The sequence below is a fragment of the Cupressus sempervirens genome, chromosome 8 (assembly GCF_028749045.1).
Source record: "Cupressus sempervirens isolate cs-2001-9-10 chromosome 8, ASM2874904v1, whole genome shotgun sequence".
Lineage (NCBI taxonomy): Eukaryota > Viridiplantae > Streptophyta > Pinopsida > Cupressales > Cupressaceae > Cupressus > Cupressus sempervirens.
Window position 1 is genome coordinate 452,562,709 of NC_143125.1, and position 21,397 is coordinate 452,584,105.

At 37.1% G+C, this 21,397-nt stretch overlaps 1 protein-coding gene across 4 annotated transcripts in view; it reads right to left on the reverse strand.

Moving 5' to 3' along the window:
• TPR9 (Tetratricopeptide repeat (TPR)-like superfamily protein) overlaps positions 1 to 21,397 on the reverse strand; it is a 213,803-nt gene that overhangs the window by 99,504 nt on the left and 92,902 nt on the right. The gene's annotated exons all lie outside the window — the stretch shown is intronic.

The following is a 21,397-nucleotide window of genomic DNA, read 5'->3' on the forward strand; positions in this document are numbered from 1 at the left end:
AAGAATCAATTGATTGTTCCCCATATTGTGTTATCTAAATATCCTTCATAGAAATTTTTGTAATTCAAAAGGAACTCAATGGAAAAGAAACTTGCGCATGGACCATCCTGCATTTAGCTTGTCCAATATATATAAAACAGCATCAATACTGATAAGATATGATGTTGTCATCTGTATACAAATCATTTAGGGCCCATTCGTTTCGTTGAATTACATGGTGCTGGAATTTGCAAATGCTGGAATTTGCAAAATCAGGAAGCTTTAAATCTGGAAAATAGTTTTTGAATATGGTTGGAACCATTTGTTTAACTTGGAAGATTAGTGAGAAGTATTTTTTTTCATTCAATTCTGTAATTCTAGAATTGGAATACCACTTGAATAAGATATTTTTATTTTTATTTTTTATTTTTCACAAGAATGAAATGTGATTTAAGTATAATTTTTTAATATGATTTTTCTTGACTATACCATATTAGAGAAGAAAATAAATGATTCCAAAAACCACCAGGTTAATTTGCAAATAGTCAAGACATGAGCATAAATTTGTCCAACTTATCTATATAAAATTGTAAACAAGTTGAAAACTACAAGGTTTGTGCCAACAACTATAGAAAATGAAAAGAGACCCTCAATTCATTAGGAAAATTTATTCTCTTTTAAGCACACATTTACGCATATGGTCCCAACATACAAGTTCGATTATAACACAAAGAAAACATTGTAGTGTTGGTTCCCAAAACTGCAAATTGGAATCCTACAAGTCTTGCCAACTCGATGCTAGGATATCCAACCGGTTATAGACAACTTAACGAAATTGAACAGTGTATGTAATGATCCCATCTTTTGGCATTCACGTTCTCCAAAGTCTAAGTGGAGGATAAGAAAAAATTAAATTAATTTCTTATAAAGTCATTAAATAAATTAAAATTAAAAGGTGGCTTTATATTTAATTAATTTAATTAATTATTGTATTACAAAGGAGATGCGTCTAGAGTGTGTATTAATTATTGGAAAGGTGGAAGCCTCTAGAAGCACAATTAATTATTGCAAGAGAGGAGTTTCTAGAGAGTGCATTAATTATTGGAAGGGGGAAGCTTCTAGCACTTGCAATTAATTAATATTTTAGTTCTTTCTAGAAGGGTGAAGGAATAGGATAAATAGGGGTGAGAGTCTCATTGTTTAGCAGGGGATTATTGTATCGAATGATTATGACTTGCATTTGATAACAGCTCGGATGTGTGAATCACACTCTTTTTTGGCAATAGGGGACGTTCATTCTCTGTTGTAACATTCTAGACGTCATTCCCTTAGGGTTTGGCCTTTGGAATACATCTCTTTGTACTTGATTGCAGCATTTTTAGAATTAATATAATTTCAGCAGTTGGTTCAGCTTTTGGGCATTCCTGGGTGTCCATTACAGTGGTATTAGAGGGAAAAAGTGTTTGACGAAATGTCAAAACACTAAAATCAGAAATAAGTAAAACACACAGGCTAAGCATTTATGTTTGAGCATGCGACAGGGGTCTTATAATTTCCGTGATATCAGAGCAAGACAAAATAGGATTTCAGACTTGCAAAGCAAACAATCTAGTACATCCGTGCAGGTGGACATTGAATCCAACCATACAGACACGGAGGAGATATTCTTTGATCAGGACAACAATATGGGTGATCGAGATGACAGGAATACAGGATTAGGCGGAGGCGGGAATGCTGGTCCAGATTAGGGGGAGGTACTGTTCAGACAGTTATTGGGTACATTAGAGAAGGGGCAACGTATGCAACAGGAGCAGAATAGGCAAATGGATATGATGTTGCAGCTTATGGCTAGACAGATGGGCATCAACATTGATGATTTCTATGCTGCTCCAGAGCAGAAGGTAGTTGATTCCTCAGGTGGGATCGAGACACGTATAGAGCCAGCCAGTTATGATGTTGGTGATGTGGGTATTTCGACAGAGTCTATAGAGACATGCGTGCAAAGTCAGGAGACCACATATGAAGCCTTGTCAGGGGATGATGATGTAGCAATAGTGGAATTAGGAGAATGCAAGGGAACTGTCATATCAACAACCACTTCTATGTCAGTTGAACCATCCAATGAGGAGTTTGGTAATAAGCATTCGGTTGTAGATGTGTGCTCTGATGATAGTACACTTGTTATTGCTAATGAGGTGAGCAATATAGTGACAGAGTCATATTATACTATCGATCAACAAAGTGTTAATGTTCACTCTTGGGATAGTACTATGTTCAACATGGATGCAACATTGTCTTATGACAATCTGATGTTTGAGGCTGATGTTGATCATTCACCTGAGTGGAGTTGGGCTCAGTTTTCACTATCTACAAAGATTCAGTTTTATGTTGCAGCAGTTGGGAGGAAGAGGTTTCATAGATCTTCTATGGAGCCACCTTCTAGTGACATCCAGACTTATACTTCATCAGCACAAGTTTTGGGAACTAACTTGCAGGACATGTGGTTGGTCCTAATGATGTTCATTTGCAATTTGTTTAATGTCTATATGGGTATCACACATTACTTCAATTGGAATCCAGGTGGAGGTTGGAGTTCATTATGTTACTTAATTGCTTGAGAACAAGCAATTTCAAGGAGGGCGGATTTGTAATGATCCCATCTTTTAGCAGTTGACCAAGTGTGTGTGCGTTAGCCTTGTTCTACATGGTCCCGAGGGCTAACGAAGGGTTTAATGGGATCCTGGAGTGTTTTGGCCTAGTCATTTCCAGTTTGGGCCAAAACGAAGTTGATTTACTCAGTTTCAAGCATATTTACTATTTTTAGTAAGTCGGCAGGACACAGTGCAGGTCAATTTTGGTGATTGAATTCAATACTCCTCGGTGAGAGCTTTCCGATGAGCTATCAATCACATTATTCGGAGTCCGATTGCTGATACATTTTAATGCCTGAAGTTTTATTAAAGTAACGTCTAATTTAATTGTAAAATATTAAAAGTGTTACTTTAATATTTATTTTATGGTGATGTGTACCCAAGGGAGACATAAGGGGTATTTTAATATATGTTTTATATATTACACATCTTTTATCCCACATTGCCCATATGAGTTGAGCGGACCCTTGGAAATAGAATAAAAAGAAGCATTTGTGGCTTCATTAGGCAGGTTGAATATGAGAAGAAATTGGTGTGTGAGTTGCAGCTCCGTTCTTGGCATTTGAGGACGTCTATCCTCTCTTGTAACATTCTAGACGTCATTCCCTTGGGGTTTGGCCTTTGGAATTCTTTTTTATTGGCTTCATTTTCAGGCAGTTTAATTGCATTTCCGGCTACAGGCAGATTTGGTATTTTGCTCATATCTTCTTCACTACTTGTCCGATGCTTATGCCGCTTTGAGGGAATGGTATTATGAAGGTAGTGGACTGATTGAAGGACAAAGTATTGTAGCAGCAAGTTCGAAAGCATGGGCTGGAGTATTATGTCAATACTGCTGAAATAATTAGTGAGTTGATAAATCTGCCATGTATTTGGTTTTATGAATTCTGAAAATAACATTTTATTAGCAGCAGTTCATTTCCACTTTGCATACTATTGTAGTTTCTTTCTTGTTTATGTTGTATGATACCAATTCCATGCACGAAACATAATAAACAAATAAACGTTTGATTTCCAGAGTTATAAGGGGTTTAAAACATTAAACAGAAAAATAAGAAGTTGAATGCAAACTGTTTGACATAATTCCTTTCAGCAATTTGGTTTAGTTTTTTTGGGACATCCAGGGGTGCCCATTACAGTGGTATCAGAGCTATAAGTCCTGCCATCCTGTGGAGATCATATTGATAGCCGAATAAAGATGTATATTAGTCCAGATCAAGATGTAATGTTCAGACAGTTATTGAGTACATTAGAGAAGAGGCAACGTATGCAACAGGAGCAGAATAGGCGAATGGATATGATGTTGCAGCTTATGGCTAGACAGATGGGCATCAACATTCATGATTTGTACGTTGCTTCAGAGCAGAAGGTAGTCGATTTCTCAGGTGGGATCGAGACACGTATAGAGCCAGCCAGCTATGATGTTGGTGATGTGGGCATTTCGGCAGAGTCAGTAGAGACATGCGTGCAAAGTTAGGAGACCACATATGAAGCCTTGTCAGGGGATGATGACGTAGCAATAGTGGAATTAGGAGAATGCGAGGATACTATCATATCAGCAGCCACTTCTATGTCAGTTGAAGCATCCAATGAGGAGTTTAATGGTATAAATGCAGTGGTTGATGAATTTTCTAATGAAGCCACACATGTTAATGATTATGAGTTTTCATCAACTACAAATTCAGTTCAGTTTTCTGTTGCAGCAGTTAATGTTGTTCCTATGTCCATATATTTCGATGCGGCAACACCTATTGTTGATACAGTTAGCATGAGTACATATGGTTCACCTACAACTACATCTTTTTCAATGCATGATGGTGATAATATGCATTCCAATCCAAAATATATTATGTGGATGGATAAAAGGAAGAAGACGTTTCATAGATCTTCTATGGAGTTGCCTTATGGTGACATTCTGACTTCATCAACACAAGTTTTGAATGCTAGGCTACAGGGGTTGGTCCTGATGATGTGGGTTTGCAGTTGGTTTAACTTCCATATGGATATCACATATTGGGATCCAGGTGGAGGTTGGAGTCCATTATGTTACTTAATTGCTTGAGGACAAGCAATTTCAAGGAGGGCGGATTTGTAATGATCCCATCTTTTGGCCTTCACGTTCTCCGAAGTCTAAGTGGAGGATAAGAAAAAATTAAATTAATTTCTTATAAAGTCATTAAATAAATTAAAATTAAAAGGTGGCTTTATATTTAATTAATTTAATTAATTATTGTATTACAAAGGAGATGCGTCTAGAGTGTGTATTAATTATTGGAAAGGTGGAAGCCTCTAGAAGCACAATTAATTCTGTAATGGGCACCTACTGGTTATAACTTCGTGAAACACTTTGTAAGCAAGCTCTGATACCACTGTAATGGACACCCAGGAATGCCCAAAAGCTGAACCAACTGCTGAAATTATATTAATTTTAAAAATGCTGCAATCAAGTACAAAGAGATGTATTCCAAAGGCCAAACCCTAAGGGAATGACGTCTAGAATGTTACAACAGAGAATGAACGTCCCCTATTGCCAAAAAAGAGTGTGATTCACACATCCAAGCTGTTATCAAATGCAAGTCATAATCATTCGATACAATAATCCCATGCTAAACAATGAGACTCTCACCCCTATTTATCCTATTCCTTCACCCTTCTAGAAAGAACTAAAACATTAATTAATTGCAAGTGCTAGAAGCTTCCCCCTTCCAATAATTAATGCACTCTCTAGAAACTCCTCTCTTGCAATAATTAATTGTGCTTCTAGAGGCTTCCACCTTTCCAATAATTAATACACACTCTAGACGCATCTCCTTTGTAATACAATAATTAATTAAATTAATTAAATATAAAGCCACCTTTTAATTTTAATTTATTTAATGACTTTATAAGAAATTAATTTAATTTTTTCTTATCCTCCACTTAGACTTTGGAGAACGTGAAGGCCAAAAGATGGGATCATTACAGTGTAGTCCGAGTTCCTTGCACTTTTGGCTCTGCAAAGCCAAGGCAGGTGTATCTAATTATGAACAAAACACTTAAGCCCAAGATGCTTATAGCAAAATGGTTAAAATGCGAACACACCGAAAGTTTCCCAAATGGCAAGAATTATAGAAAACTTTAAACTTGCAAATTATGAACTGAGAATAATAAATGAATATATGAGTGTTTTTAAAATCAGAATAAGTATAGATTAGTGCAACAAATGAATATATTAATTCTTCAAAAGAAAGATATGAAACAATTGCCAACATATGGATTATAAATCAAGAGTAATATAAAGACCAGTGCTTAATTAAAATGGGCAAACAGAGTCATTATGATAAGTTGAAACATACAACTTTATAAAGTTCAATGTACTTAAACTATAAACACATTAATAATCTAGACACGACAAATCAATTATATGAACACAATTGTAAACTAGTCTAGAATGCATTTTAACTGCTGTCGTTGGCAGACAAACTAGACATAAATACGGAAACAATTAAATATTTCACAATATCCATGTTTATCAAGTTTAAAATGCAATAATGATCCAATCCACTTATCCGAATATTAATATAAGTAAATAAATACGCTTACTGGTTATGCCGGAATTAAAATTGCAATGAAGACACTTCTTACAGATGATCCATCCAATACAATTAGATTCTAAAATAGCATAGAAAAATCGTACTCAATGATCCAAATCCAAGAGCTTTGTTCAAAAATTCATTCTTCGCCTATAAAAATATATAATACATCAAGAGTGCATAATGCTATGAATATGTAAGGTTTTTGGATATATCAAGAGTGCATAATGCTATGAATATGTAAAGTTTTTGGAAATTGTATATGAAGATGATTTGTTTTTTACACCCCTATTTCTAATTTTACAAAAGACAGGGTGTTTCTTCATAACATCACGCCTCCTATAACAAGAAACTAATCATTTGCTACAATATAAAAATTCTAACAAAACTTTGCTTTACTAATGATAATAATTATAATAACAACAACCTATCGGTTGTATAGTTTTATTAGCAATTATAAAACTCTCTTTGAATATGCCAAAAAAAAAATTTTCATCCCACATATTCTCCATCTTCCGTGTGCGTTCTCTCCATAAGAATCCAGCGCACATTCTCCAGACCTGCAGGAACATGGAACATCATTTGGTCATTTGTATCAGAACAATGTTGCCGGTTATTTCCTTTGCCTTTTTATCATCGGGCATGTGTGATTTACACTCTTGTTTGTTCTGCATATACATACTCCAGACGGATTTGTCTCCATCTGTCTCGTGCCTTCAAATACGACCTCCTTCAGATGACTCTCCCAGTATCGGCCTACAGAGATGTCAGTGTATCTTGCGGGAGACTAAACGCTATCAATTATTGTGACTTCTCAATAATGTGACTGCGATAACAAATATTGATCTTCAAAACCTTCGTTTATCTCTCCCGGCAATCAACATCATGATACCATCTTCTACGGAGTAATTCTTAGAACGCTGGCCGATGTGTCTAAATCTGGGCACGAATAACAATTGGAACTCACACGGTTTTTTGGGGAGACCACATCCGCTGGTGGTCGCTCATCACTATTCCTTTGATTTTCATCTATGATTGCAACTCTATCCCCTTGTGGGTGCATAGCACTTCCAGGATGATCCACGCATTGTATTTGTTAACTCTAATTTTTAGAATTTCAATCTTGTGAAGTCTTCATCGTCTCTTTTGAGTTTGGAGGATCACGGTAAAGATGAGGATGTGTATTTGATTCCATCATCATCGCAATCTTTTATTGTCTTCAAATATATTTCACTGTGTATAATCATCGGTGTTTTCTAGAACTAAAATTCCTTACTCATGATATTTTACCGGTCCTCTTGTACTGTAGACATCTTTAATTGATTGGCTTTTTCAGCAACGACAAATGGAAGAACAATGGACTGCACAGTCTTATAGTCATTGGTCACCGATGAAGAATATAGAAGTTGTGTCATACTTCTCTCTAACTAATTGTCTCAATTTTTCTCTTCGTTTCTGAGTTGAGATCACCAAGTGGGTCAATTTCAATTCCAGCGTCTTTGAAAATCTGTACGCCTCCTCAAAATAATGTTGTTTGATCTTCATCTCAAGATCAAGACTTGTAAATTTTCATAGATGTCTGTGGGTAAAAAAAAATTCAACCCTGAAAACAGGCCGAATTTCAAATACACGACCAAAATCTGCACACATAGCCATCTGTTTGTTAGTCGTGGTGACTGTGCTAAACATGTTCGTTGTCCTTTATAATCCAATTTCAAAACAGCATAGTCTCTGTTATTAATTGCTGTACGTATAAAACTCTTAAGAATTCAAAACCTGACAGAAAAGCATTGACACATATGACTGGAGATTAAATATTCTATGACTAGCAGGTGTGTGTAGATCAAGAACCATGTAGTTTAGCCTAGTTTCCTGACCCACACTCATAAGCTATTCCCACAGTTAGCTTCGCTTTCACAAACTCTTTCTCACTCTGAGCAACATCTTCAAGTTTTATAGGCAAAGTTGGAACCATCTTGCTGAAAATATACTCTCTGTAATTATATTTCCACTTCAACATTATTAGTTGCGTTTGCTCAATAGTGTTTTAAATGTTGAACATGATTGAACTTCTATTTCCATAAGCCTTTTCCATGTGTTCGCTTGGATCAAAATTCTTTCTTGCTTCATATGATCCCAACACATAATATTCAAATTGTTGAAACATAGTAGCTTCAGTCAGATATCAGAATGATAGATTGTACTGTTTACACACGTGTGCATGCATGCATGTATATCAGTTCACTATGTAAACTGATATACATACATACATACACAATTGCTATGCTGAACAAGTGTAATCCTTACAAAAGACAAATCTGTCGCCCTTATATCCATATCGGAACTCTATCAAGTATGCTACAATCAGTATTGGCAGATTCTGATTATAATTATTCTCTCTCTGACTTGGATTGAAATATGATCTTTTGAGTTTATATATACAGATCAAGCAATGATCGTATGTTAAACCTCCTTGTGGATCGAGTAATGATCCATTAATGCACTAGCTTAATGCACTAGCAGATTGGCAATGTGCTAAGAGCAATATTTGGCTATGTATAAACAAATATGATTATGATTAACACTAACTATTTGTTTAATTGAAAAGTCTTGTCATCAGTGGACATGAGACATGTCCACTCATGACACATCTTTTCATTATATATCTATTGGAGGCAATATTTATACCCAGCTGAGTCCAAGAGAGATATAGAAATCAATTAATATTCTCTTCTTGGAAGTTCGGCACTTACAGATCTGCAATCAAATTGCATTCTAAAATACAGATTGGCAAATTCAGAATAGAAGGCAAATCAAATATTCAGATTTGAACTTATAGTCTTCATTGTCATTGTAATTCAAATCCACTCTAGAATAAGTCTGATCATTATCTGTAAATTAAAATAAAAAATTAGTCTTCTCCAATCTGAAAATTGCTAATACTATACCAGTCTGATAAGAAGTTTTGTTTACATTCACATGGTATCAGAGCCGAGTTCCTTTGAGAAAAGCTTTACCGCTTAAAGGAAGATCCTAAAGACCAATTATTTTCCCCTGCCTGTGAAGTGGTATTGGTGTCTGCAGTTAAGTGCCAATATTATCATGGGAAATAATATTACCGTCCATTGAAGTTCAATCTGATTTTGCACACACCTGAGTCGTGTCTTCAGAATCATTGTAGATATTAGAGCTTCGTCTTTCCAAAATATATTAACACGTGGCAGTAATAGTTGAGGACTTTAGAGATGATATCTGGGATTATGGACATATTAAATAAGTGGCAAATGTTGAGGACATCGTTCGATAGTTACAGCAGTGCATACCCATTAAAAGAGGAGTGTGATATAGTGACTTCCAAATGACACCCACCATGGCAAATTCAGGCTGACAGAGATCCAGGCACATCAAAATTATGATGCTGTTTCCTACACCTGCCTTGTAAAGGCTGAGTAGATCTTCATGGATCTAACATGACTTCCTTTTCACATGATAACATGCCTTAAAATAGTGGTTGATACGAATCATGGTTGAATCAGAAAATGGAGGCTCCGAAGAATAACATATTGCTGCAGTTTGGCATCAAGAGTCATAGATCAATATAGAAACAACCATATAGTCATAAGAGCTTGGCTGAGCCTGATGGTGCTGGGCATAGATATCCCTTACAGAGCCTTCCTGAGGCACATATCTGTGCAAGAAACTTATGTTCAATTAAGCCAGATGTTTGATATTTTGGCATAGCTAGAACCTGTCTCAAAGAAAATGAAATAGAGTTGGGTTGTGTTACTCTGAGACAATGGCTAACAAGGCATCATAGGATTGTGAATAGATTTTAATGCCTTCTCATATTTATGCAGATGGTAGATGCTGCACATTATCGAGGGTGCCAATGGCTACAGGACAACTTGTATGCACCCTATGCAATGTTAAATAGTCTAACTTATATTTTCATTGTAAATTGGTGCATTCTAGTGGCACCGTAGATGGTGCCATTAAGTGTTGGTCTTGCGAATTATATGGCCCTCATGCTTACGGTTATCTTCTTTCAGTCAAGTATCCATAACTGAATTTGTAAACAGTTCAGGAAACAATATTTACAATGGAAGTTTCTAAGGGCATGCACAACCAGATTGAAGCAGGGCAGTACAAAAGTCTAACTGAAGAAGACGCCAAACACTAGACCTGAATACTTGTTACCCAAACATTTTATAGAGAGTTTTAATTAAATTAATTAATCGGAGAGACAGAGAGAGATTAGTCATAAAGAAAAATTAAACTTTCTCTCTCCCGGTACTTTTCTCTCTCCACGTACTAAAACTTTTAGAGAGAAGTACCAAGTTTGAGTTTGAGTTTCATTCTCCTTTTCACAATCCTCTCTCCACGTACTTTTCTCTCTCCACGTACTTCAACCTTTAGAGAGAAGTACGGGTTTGGGTTTTGGGTTTGGGTTTTCACTCTCTTCCAATTTTTCTCGCTCCACGCACTCAAACCTTTAGAGAGAAGTACATGGTTTGGGTTTCGGTTTGGGTTTGAGTTTCACTTTTTCTCTCTCCACGTACTAAAGTACTCTCTCTCCCCGTACTCCAACTTTTTAACCTAATTCTAACCCGAACCTCCCAACCCAAACTCCAACCTTAAAATAATTGTAGGCGGCAGTTACAAGGCAGAATTTCCAGCACATTAATCCTCAGGCAAAGCATGTAACTCCATTGCATCTCTTAGCAAACCATGACATTCCAGAGAACCAAACAAGGCATGAGAATAAGAATGGAAAGGGAAATATGTCTATGCAATGCAAGAATCATAGATAGTGCATGTGGACTGCTTGGCCAACTTTTATTTCTCTCTAGTCCACATAGAGGAGATCTTAGTAATTATAGACAACAGATTATATGTCTATGGTCCGATCAAGCGATATCAAGGAGAACTGGCCTTTTTCTCAGAAATATTTGAAAGTTTGCTTGGACAATGGAAAGAAACCGGTCTTGCCACCTTCGAGTATCCCCAATCTGTGAGAGATCTGATTCAAGAAAAGGTTAAGCTGGAAATAGCTATCGCAACCCATGGGGGCGGTTTTGACAGAAACGATGTTACAATGCATGGAGATATTGGAGCCAACGATATTGGCAATAGATTTCTTATGAGGATACCAGCTAAAAGAATCCGCACAAGCCAGAAGGATAATGGAAAGCTTTGCTGTGAAAAACCAATACCATCCTTGTCTGTGACATCAGAAAAGTAGAATCGAAATGCATTAAGCCAAGAGGAATTCCCGAGCTCACTGGAACATCACATCGAAAGCATCTTCTTTACACGTGAACGGCAAGACAGCATGCCAACATTCTATCTATTGATTCTAGTGAAGAGCAACCGATCCAAAATAGCGCAGTTGAAGTGAGAACGATACAAGGATAAAGCCGCAAACAAGGAAAGTTAGGAGCAGAGGAAGTTTCCAAGTGTTTGAGAAAATGTCCTCATTCATCCTGCACGCAGCAAGGAGGGAATACTGATGCTTAGCGTGGGTGTATCTCACATATATACTCATAGATGGTGTTGAGATACAACAAACACAATAATGGTTTGAAGAATACATTAACAAGCCGCAGGTGGAGAATGAAGCTTTTAAGTAATTCTGACTACGTCTGAAATATTGGTAGCACGAAAATCAAGGGGGAACATGCCATTTTAACACACTCCATAGTTGATAAGTAGTTGTGCAGGATGGAATATTTAGAGAAACCATTGAGAAATCAATGCTCTTAAATAGAGAATATAAAGTAACTCACATCTTCCTAGCGTGCAGCCGGCTCATTGGAAATATCGAATGCATGAAAATTGTTTTACAAAATGCCAAGTCAAAAGTGTGTTCACATTGTTCGATGAAATGCCTCTGTTGCATCTAAAAGTTGGATTCTCAAAGTAAAGTAAAGATTTTGATGAAATTTTATGATTGCGTGAAGAAAATACCACACCAAGTTTGATACAAAATCAAGTGATTATTGACTCCGCATTATCGCCAGGACAACCCTTGACAGGTGATAATATGAGGTATAAATTTCAAGGTAAAGAGCCCCCTGTGATACTAAAAAGCACGCTTCCCGAAATATCTAACACAAAGATGGGGCATTTAGAAGTTGTGGACTTCTGGAAACTGATGAGCAAAGAAGATAAATCACCCCTGGCACATCGAACGCTGGAAAGTGGCCTAGCCCATGCAGGAGGACATCCACTCACAGTTTAATGTGTGGAATTGGTTTTAGAATGTATCAAGGCATATGATCGGAATTCTAGAGACATCAAGACTGCAGGAGGTAATGTCGTGGCAAGGTTGGACCTAGTATCTATATCCATCACGTTCAAATTGCCAGTAAGAGAGGAATTCGCAAAAATTTCTAAAGAAGGTGCCCAAGGTTATTTCCATCAGAATAAGAAATCATGTCTCAATGTCATTGCTAGAAGTTGGCTTGATCAACCCAAACGAGGACAGTCGCAGTTGCCCAGAATGTTACGCAGGAATATCTTTAATGAAGACATTTCTGATATGATAGTTCTTCTCAATAGAGTGGTGGGAAATCAGACGGCTGAAGATTTTCAGGATTGGATGTTTTTGTATATTAATACTATCACCATTGGAAAACAATTTATAGATTGGGGAGAAATGATTAGCGATGCCCTCCATAACCAATTAATAGGATTCAATGCAAATCAAGGATTTTACATGTCCTCGTATCTAATGTACGCAATTGCAAGTATGAAGTCATGGCCCGGTCTAAATCCTTATGGGGAGCATAGCTTAACCACTCAAATTTATAATTATTACCCCCAGTTGCAATTAAAACAGAGCAATGCACACTTCCGCAGGGTGAATGATGCTTTTTCTATGCTCACTGCCAGGGAGCTACAAGGAGATATAGGACTCCGAATTTCTCCTGAAGCAGCCAGTCTCATTAGTATTTATGGTAGCTTCTTCATACAATACCCTCGATTCACTTACATCCGTATTGGAGGTTTTCAAGATTGTCCTCTCATGTTGCCTCGCTTTGTAGATGACAGGTTGGTACTTTCAAAAGTCTGCAAGCAAATTGGTCAAGTAAACAAAAAGTGCAGGAACAAAAGATCAATCCCTTTCCCAATTGGCATTGGACATTACAATTGTTTATCTTCTTCGGATGGTCAAAATATTGAGAGATCCATGGTGAACATAACTCTACACTCTTTCTACAATCGCTTTCCATTTGATGGCAACGGGTATGTTAAAAATAACTTGGCACTTGGACCTGGCTATCTTCATTTCCCTACAATAGAAGATTATTGGGCGAATTGTGAGAATGATTTTGAAGTTAGAAAAAGGGACTGGATGAGATTTACAATACAAGAAATCATTGATTACAAAATGGGATGGGATGTGACAGGCATAACAGAGGACGGGTCAGACTTGATTGATCCTTACTTCTTTGAGCGGATACAATTACTAGAATTGCCATATATCAATTGGTCGTTGCCAAAACTGAAAGACCTCAAGGAAAGGACTTTCTTTGTGATTCAACGAACTGAGACTTGGTTAAAGAATAAAGTCAAAGAAGCCACTACTACTAAGTCAACAGGAAGTAGTGTAAATAATAATAATATTTCTCAAGAAGGAACATCAGTTTCAGCCATTCCGTCTTCTATTCCTACATCCTCAGGCTCTTTACATAGCACACAAGGGGGAGATGATGGTGAAGATCCAGATAAACGAGTTGATCTAGTTTCAGCATGTGAACTCAATGAGGTCACCAGGAAGAAAAGATCAAAACCCAAGGAGAAGACCTTACAGCCAATTCAACAAATGATTGATGAAGCTCCTGAGATGAATACTTTACCATCATTTGTAGATGAGATGATTCAATCCATAGCATCTCCTGCACGCTCATTGTCTCCTGAAAGCACAGAAGCAATCCAAGAGGAGCCAGTTGTAGAAAATGTGCATAACTTGAACTTATCATCTACAATCTTATGGGTTCCTTCAGTAATCAGCCCATCTGCTAGTATTTCAACATCTTGGTTACAACAAAATTTAGAGAGAAAGAAGAAAAGGATGATTCAATTGGAAGCGCCCAATCTAGATGTTGTAGTTGACTTAATGCACAGAAGTACAAAGATAAAGAAGACTAAAATGGATTCCAGACTAGCAGTGAACCCTGCTTCAGGTAATTTATCTATTGAAATTGCACAACCAGTCACAGAGAAGGACATAAATGAGGCAAATGAATCTAATTTTAGCATCACTAAAGTAGATCTAGGCCAGACTACTCGTGAAGGGAAAGAACACAATTTTCAAGTGTCAGCTGTTGTCCTAATAGAACAATCAAGGAGAGATAAGCAAGTTAAGAATCAACTCAAGTGTCATGTCCGAGCTCTTTCTTCATGCATCAGATTGATGGTTGGTGACTCCTTTCCAGATCCTAGTTCGTCCACAGAAAGTACAGAAGACCCGAAGAAGATGTTTGATGAAGAAACCATTCAAAACATAGGAGAATGCCAAACTTATGGTAAGATGGTGAAAGCGTGGGTAAAAAGCATGAAAGAATAGGCATCAAGCTTATTTCAAGATGTTCAAGATACATTTACCAAAGCGGATCATATACAACAAAGCATTCAAAAAGAACTAACAACTCTTAAGGAACAACAAACATTCTGGAGAGAAATTGATGCCAATTTTGTAGAGATTAAAGGCATGGACAGCAATATAGTCAAGTCACTAAAGTTAATCAGCACTGGAGAAGAAGAGCAAATTGATATATGGCTGGAAAACATCCGATGGAAGAATGATAGTATGAATGAACAATTGAGTGAAGGAGAACAATTCTTAAACCCATGCAAGTTACTGAAAAAGAAGGCCTTGGGGGATATACCGATGCTCGTAGAAGGTATTCCTATTAGTGAACATACTCAAAATTCAGACATATCTTCCATTTTGGAATGCATAGAGACAAAAATCAGCACCGAACTTGGCAGTAAACAAAGTTCAGATGCTAGTGTTATGACGAGATTGAGCAGTCTCTCAATAGCATTGAACTCCTATACTCAAAACTTGTCAGGTTGTGTCACAGAATTGGATGAAATTAGAAAGAGACATGAGCTATGTAAGCTAAAGATGCAAAGTTTAATCATCATTAAGAACAAAACTTTGGCTCAAGTCATCAAATCATTCAAAGCGTACAAGGCAAATTTGACTCAGTTGCTGGCAGCACCTACAGATCAAGGAACGAGTTCAGGGAATTAAAAGTTAGAAGTATTTATGTCTAAAGTTGTCTCAGAATTTTATTGATGTATTTTGTAAAAAGATCAACTTTAGAATTAACTCTAGTTTTGATTTTTCTAACTGTAGTTAAGCTTCAAGGGTTAGAGTTGGTTATGAACCATCTTCAAGTAGTCCAAACTCTAACTTTTTGGGTAGTTATGAACCCAAAAAGTTGGTTGTTCTAGATTGGCTATAAATTCCTAAATCTTAATGTAATAAGGGACTTTTTTTGGACTTGGATACGGGGAACACGTATGCTCTGATAAAAAAGCAATTTTTGGAAAGTGTGTACAATTGTTGTTTTTGTGTAATCAGTTATTTCTTTCTTTCTTGGTGCAAGAAATAAAAGGAAGTACATTTGGCGTTCTCTCTCCAAGGAATCTGAATTGTTAAAGTGTTGATTCATCCATGATTACTTTCGTGGTATGATGTGAGTATTTATGGATGGTTGAATTAGCATTGTGTTGGTGAAAGTTCTCAAGCGTAGTCCTTGATAGCTCTCATTAATAGTTACATCATTTTTATGAAAATGTTGAAGGCATGTGGTGCATTCGCTATCAATGGTTTTCCTTCCTATTCTCTAAGTTCTTCATCTTTATTGAAAAATCACATATTTTATCTTACGATGGAGCTGCCCCTCTAAACGCAGAGGAAGGCCAGATATCAAAGGCCTATCCAACTGTTGTGAACAGTTTGCCACACACTCCGTTGGGCATATTCTACTGTGACAAATCTATTTACCAACAATACTATAAGGACAAATATTTGCAGCCATCATGAAAGAGATTATATTTGTTAAGGCAGCGATAATTAGTGGAAATAAATATTAACTTGCGATAGAGGAGAGAAGTGGAGGTGTTGCTGGGAATCGTAAACATATGAAGACATAATGCCCAACGATGTGTTGTGACAAGTCAGCAAAGAAAATGGCAAGTCATTTGTTAAGAGCAAAGTTTACAGAGATGCACTTTTTATAATGAGGCAATTTTGGTAAACAAATAATAAATCAGTATATGAACTATGCAATGGTGGCATAGAAATTAAGAGGCACTAATACTGTGTTGATATGGAGTTGTATGTGGCAACTTTTTTATGGAGAGATTAGGAGTTGCATGGGAGCAATTTAATCTAAATTCATCATTTTCTAATGGCGATGTAATTTTATTGAGTCAACTTTTGCCTGTGTGCTTGTAATGGAGATTGCTTGTATATTATTTTATCAATTTATTTCACAAGCTTGTGGTTGGAGTAAATACTCTTGTGGCAACTATTGTGTTAATGAACTATGAGAATTCATGTGAAGATTTTGGAACTATGCCATGGTGACTAACAACCGTGGTTTTTGCTTCTTTGCAAGACACAAAGAACTGCTTTATCACATATTTATTGGAAGGAACACAACATCAAGCCTTTGTTGCATATTGTTGTTATCCCTTCCAGATCAGAAGGGGTCATTATACCTTGGTTGAAAATTCCTAATCTAAGACAAACATTGGCAATAGTTGTTAATATACATCTGTAGTGGCACTTGTCTACCTAGCTAAGGTTATATCAGGATTGATGACAGAGTCTCCAAACATAACAACAACTAGAAGAATTGGGTTGCAGCTGGAATATTCCACTGTCGATATCTCTTGATGCCAAGCTAGTCAAAAACTATATATGGTGTTCTATAGTATCTCTTATCAAATCACCATGATGCAGAATCCATTGTGACCAATCCCGTTGGATACAAAGATAGTGGCTTTTAGAAGAGGAGGAATAAAAATGGAACACTAATATGCTTTGCAAGGTCAATCACCCTCTACATTGAGGGAAATGTGTTTGCAGATCTAAATGTGGAACCCCCTTAGAGTGGTGGCAAGGACGAACATCCACATAGTGGTAGAGATAAAAGTATTAAAATTGCAGGCTTGTGTATCCTTATGTGCTCAGCAGTCTGTCATGAGTTTTGTTGCGAATTGCCAAGGAGTATCATACATACAAAGAAATAAGTATTTCATAATGTTCATATGTAGCCATTTATTTATAAAATATTGATTAGACTATCATATATGCTTCTAGCATTGGTTTTTTCACTCCATGATAAGTTTAACAAACTATTTGTAATCTCTCTCCGATATGCTTTCAAGACGGAACTCATTTACCAGAAAAGAACTTGATGCTTGCAGTCATGGGAATGAGTTAATGACTGAAAACATTTCTTCGAAGAGGAGGAAATAACTTTCAGAGGGAGTTTGACACATTCGTCAGAGGTAAACTTGTAAGTCAACAGGTTTATGCATGTGCTTGGAGCTTTAGAAGGGAGCCACATTAGCATGAGTGTCTAGTGTAGCCAAACATGGGGATAAATCCACAATTAATACATTCAATCATGTTGCTATGGAATCAGACAAGTACATTTGTGTACGGGAAGTTGCTCTTGTGAACAATGTTGTGATTATTAAACTAATAAATCATGTGCTTGATGATGAGTCTGTTGGAACAAGATATTTTCATGATTGGAGTATATGAACAGGACATGCCTCTATGATAGAATGAACAACTTAAGGTTGTTGACATCCAATGATATTGATTAAGAGGGAGTAGAACATGACGAGACGGTTTCTCTAAACTTTCAATTGAGGTACTTCATCACTGAAGAACAAATGGCCAACATTATCGCCAAGCCTCATGCTAGAGAGAAGTTTTGTGTACTTCTGGGACAAGCTTGATACGTTGGAGAATGAAGCCTTAGCTGAAAAGGAACTTCAACATCAGTGATCTCTGATTTGGTTCATGATGGATGTCATGAGTGTGACGCCATGGCAACATCACATGAGAGAATTGGTGGTGACTCCGTGTAATATCTTTTATTGTCATGTGTGTGACGCCATGACTTTATGGGCCCCCTTGTGTATATTATTGAAAGGTGAAGATCTTTCAGATAATATACACTTGTATATAACATTGTAAGGTGACTTGACTTTACAATGGTTAGTTCTCTATCATGATGAATATCACATGACTTGATATTCATGGACATGTCAGGATAGTTAAATATCTCTTGGACATTTTGATAGATATCATGAGACTTGATATTAGTTGCAGATCATTATGTTCTTTATGAGATAGTCGTGGTGGATATTATGTGACGTAATATCTATGGACATGCCATGATATGTTATGGTAGACATCATGAGATGTGATGTCAGTGCACATACCATAACTAGGATATAAGAATGTCATGTGACTTGATGTTCTCAGTACTCCTTGATATCACGAGTTAGGTGATATCTAAATTGATATATACTTGATTCTCTTCCCTAGCTAAGAGGGAGTGTTGAAACATAGTAGCTTTGGTCCGATATCATAATGATAGATTGTACTGTTTACACACGTGTGCATGCATGCATGTATATCAGTTCGCTATATAAACTGATATACATACATACATACATACATACACAATTCCTATGCTGAACAAGTGTAATCATTACAAAACCTTGAAGACAAATCTATCGCCCTTATATCAAAATCGAAACTCTATCAAGTATGCTACAATCAGTATTGGCAGATTCTGATTATAATTTTTCTCTCTTGACTTAGATTAAAATATGATCTTTTGAATTTATATATACAGATCAAATAATGATCGTATGTTAAATCTCCTTATGGATCAAGTAATGATCCATTAATGCACTAGGAGATTGGTGATGTGCTAAGAGCAATATTTGGCTATGTATAAACAAATCTGATTATGATTAACACTAACTATCTGTTTAATTGAAAAGTCTTGTCATCAATGGAAATGAGAAATCTCCACTCATGACACACCTTTTCATTATATGTCTATTGGAGGCAATATTTATACCCTGCTGAGTCCAAGAGAGATATAGAAATCAATTAATATTCTCTTCTTGGAAGTTTGGCACTTACAGATCTGCAATCAAATTGCATTCTAAAATATAGATTGGCAAATTCAGAATAGAAAGCAAATCAAATATTCAGATTTGATCTCATAGTCTTCATTGTCATTGTAATTCAAATCCACTCTAGAATCAGTCTGATAATTATCTGTAAATTGAAATAAGAAATTAGTTTTCTCCAATCTGAAAATTGCTAATACTATACCAGTCTGATAAGAAGTTTCATTTACACTCACACAAATTCTTTCTTTGCTGTCTTTGTTGCTAGATGGGATAGACAACTTTCAGTTCCAAGTTGAAATGGAAATGTAACTCCTTCCCCGTGCTTCTGCAGTCTTATCACCAGAGGCCTCTGATTTGTCTAGCCTCATTATCATTCAAGTTTAGTAAATGAAGACTTCCTCAGAGATCTGCTCTAGAAGATAAGTTTATTCCTCACACATGTACAGTCAGGACACTATGAGAGTAGTTGATGTGCTCATTAAGTGCAGTGAAACCTACTGCCCTGTTCTTTTGACCAATTTTCATGAAATCTAGAACATTTGCTATTGATTCAACTAAAACATGCTAGCATCAGGAACACCGAGTCCACTCTATTGTGATATACTTCAGATTCCAAGTGAAAATGTGTATAAATGGAGACTCAAAAATTTGGGCTCCATCATGTAGAAAGATAATTTTAGCTTTGCCATTGAAGCAATCTCGTCCCTAGCCACCTCTTGGACCTTACATGCAAAGATGCGGCAAGACTGGGCCACGACGAGAGATCCTAGTATGGAGAGCCCGGTAGAGGCTTTGACTCATGAGATAGTGAAGTTACACAGGGAGGCGTATTACACTCTTTGGAGGAGCCAGGCAGATCAAGTAGCAACTGAGAGGGCTCGAGAGGAGTCAACTGCCAAGTTAGCTTCAGAGAGGGCAGCCTGGGAATCCGAGAGGGCGGCCTGGGAATCCAAGAGGACAGCCCTAATAGACAGACAAAGTCAGCTACAGAAGTTAGCAACAGAAAAGGAACAAGTGGCGGCAGGAAAAGAGAAAGAGTTGGGAGAAATTGCAAAGATGATGCAGTCAGCCCTAGAGCTTCAGATGGAAGCAGAAGCAGAACTGAAGATTAGGAAAGAGCAAGTCTACAAGCTACGGGCGGAGCTGAATGAGTTGAAGGCGCAAATGGCCACTATGCCAGGGACGCCAAATGTTTACCGTACAAGATAAAGAAACTTAACACATGTAGTATAGCATGATACAACACAGAGCAGATACTTTATTCATATATGCACTCAATGATTACAATCTGAATACAATGATTACAATGATGATTCCAAAGTCCATCTCGGACAGTGTACATATACGTTTCCGAAGGGGTGACTCAAGCATCACGCGCCCGTTCGGATACTCTTCTACCCGTCGGCTACAATATAGATTTTACCAACAACATTACATACCTTGCACTCATTACCTTCATCATGTATAGATGTAGATGGTGTTAGGATTCACGAGACAAAAATATCAATTACATGCAAATACAACCAATATCAGAAAATAATAAATCGCACTAAAGAGAACACAAGACACATATTTAACATGGTTCACCCAATCCCTAGGTTATGTTTACCAAGCAACGAGTCCAATATTCTTATTATCCAGTGATTACAACCTGATTACAATCTGTAATCCCTTACAGCTCAACACTGCCACAAGAAGTGACAACCTCATCATACATCATAAAATCCATAACCCGAAGCCTTTTTATACAAGTTTTTGCCCCTTACAAAATTAGGGCTAGAATAAGCCGACCAATAGAAAAATATAACTCCGAGTGCCTTTTACAATAGTAAATTCATTTTTTGCTTCAGGGGCGCTGCCCCTCGACCACGGCCTATATCGTGAGAGGGAGTGTGCCTGGGGCCGCTGACCCGAGGACCCTGCAAGGGGTGCTGCGCCTTGATTTTTCCTAGGGCGCTGCCCTAGGAATCCGCAAGGGTCATTGCCTCTTGACCCCTCAAG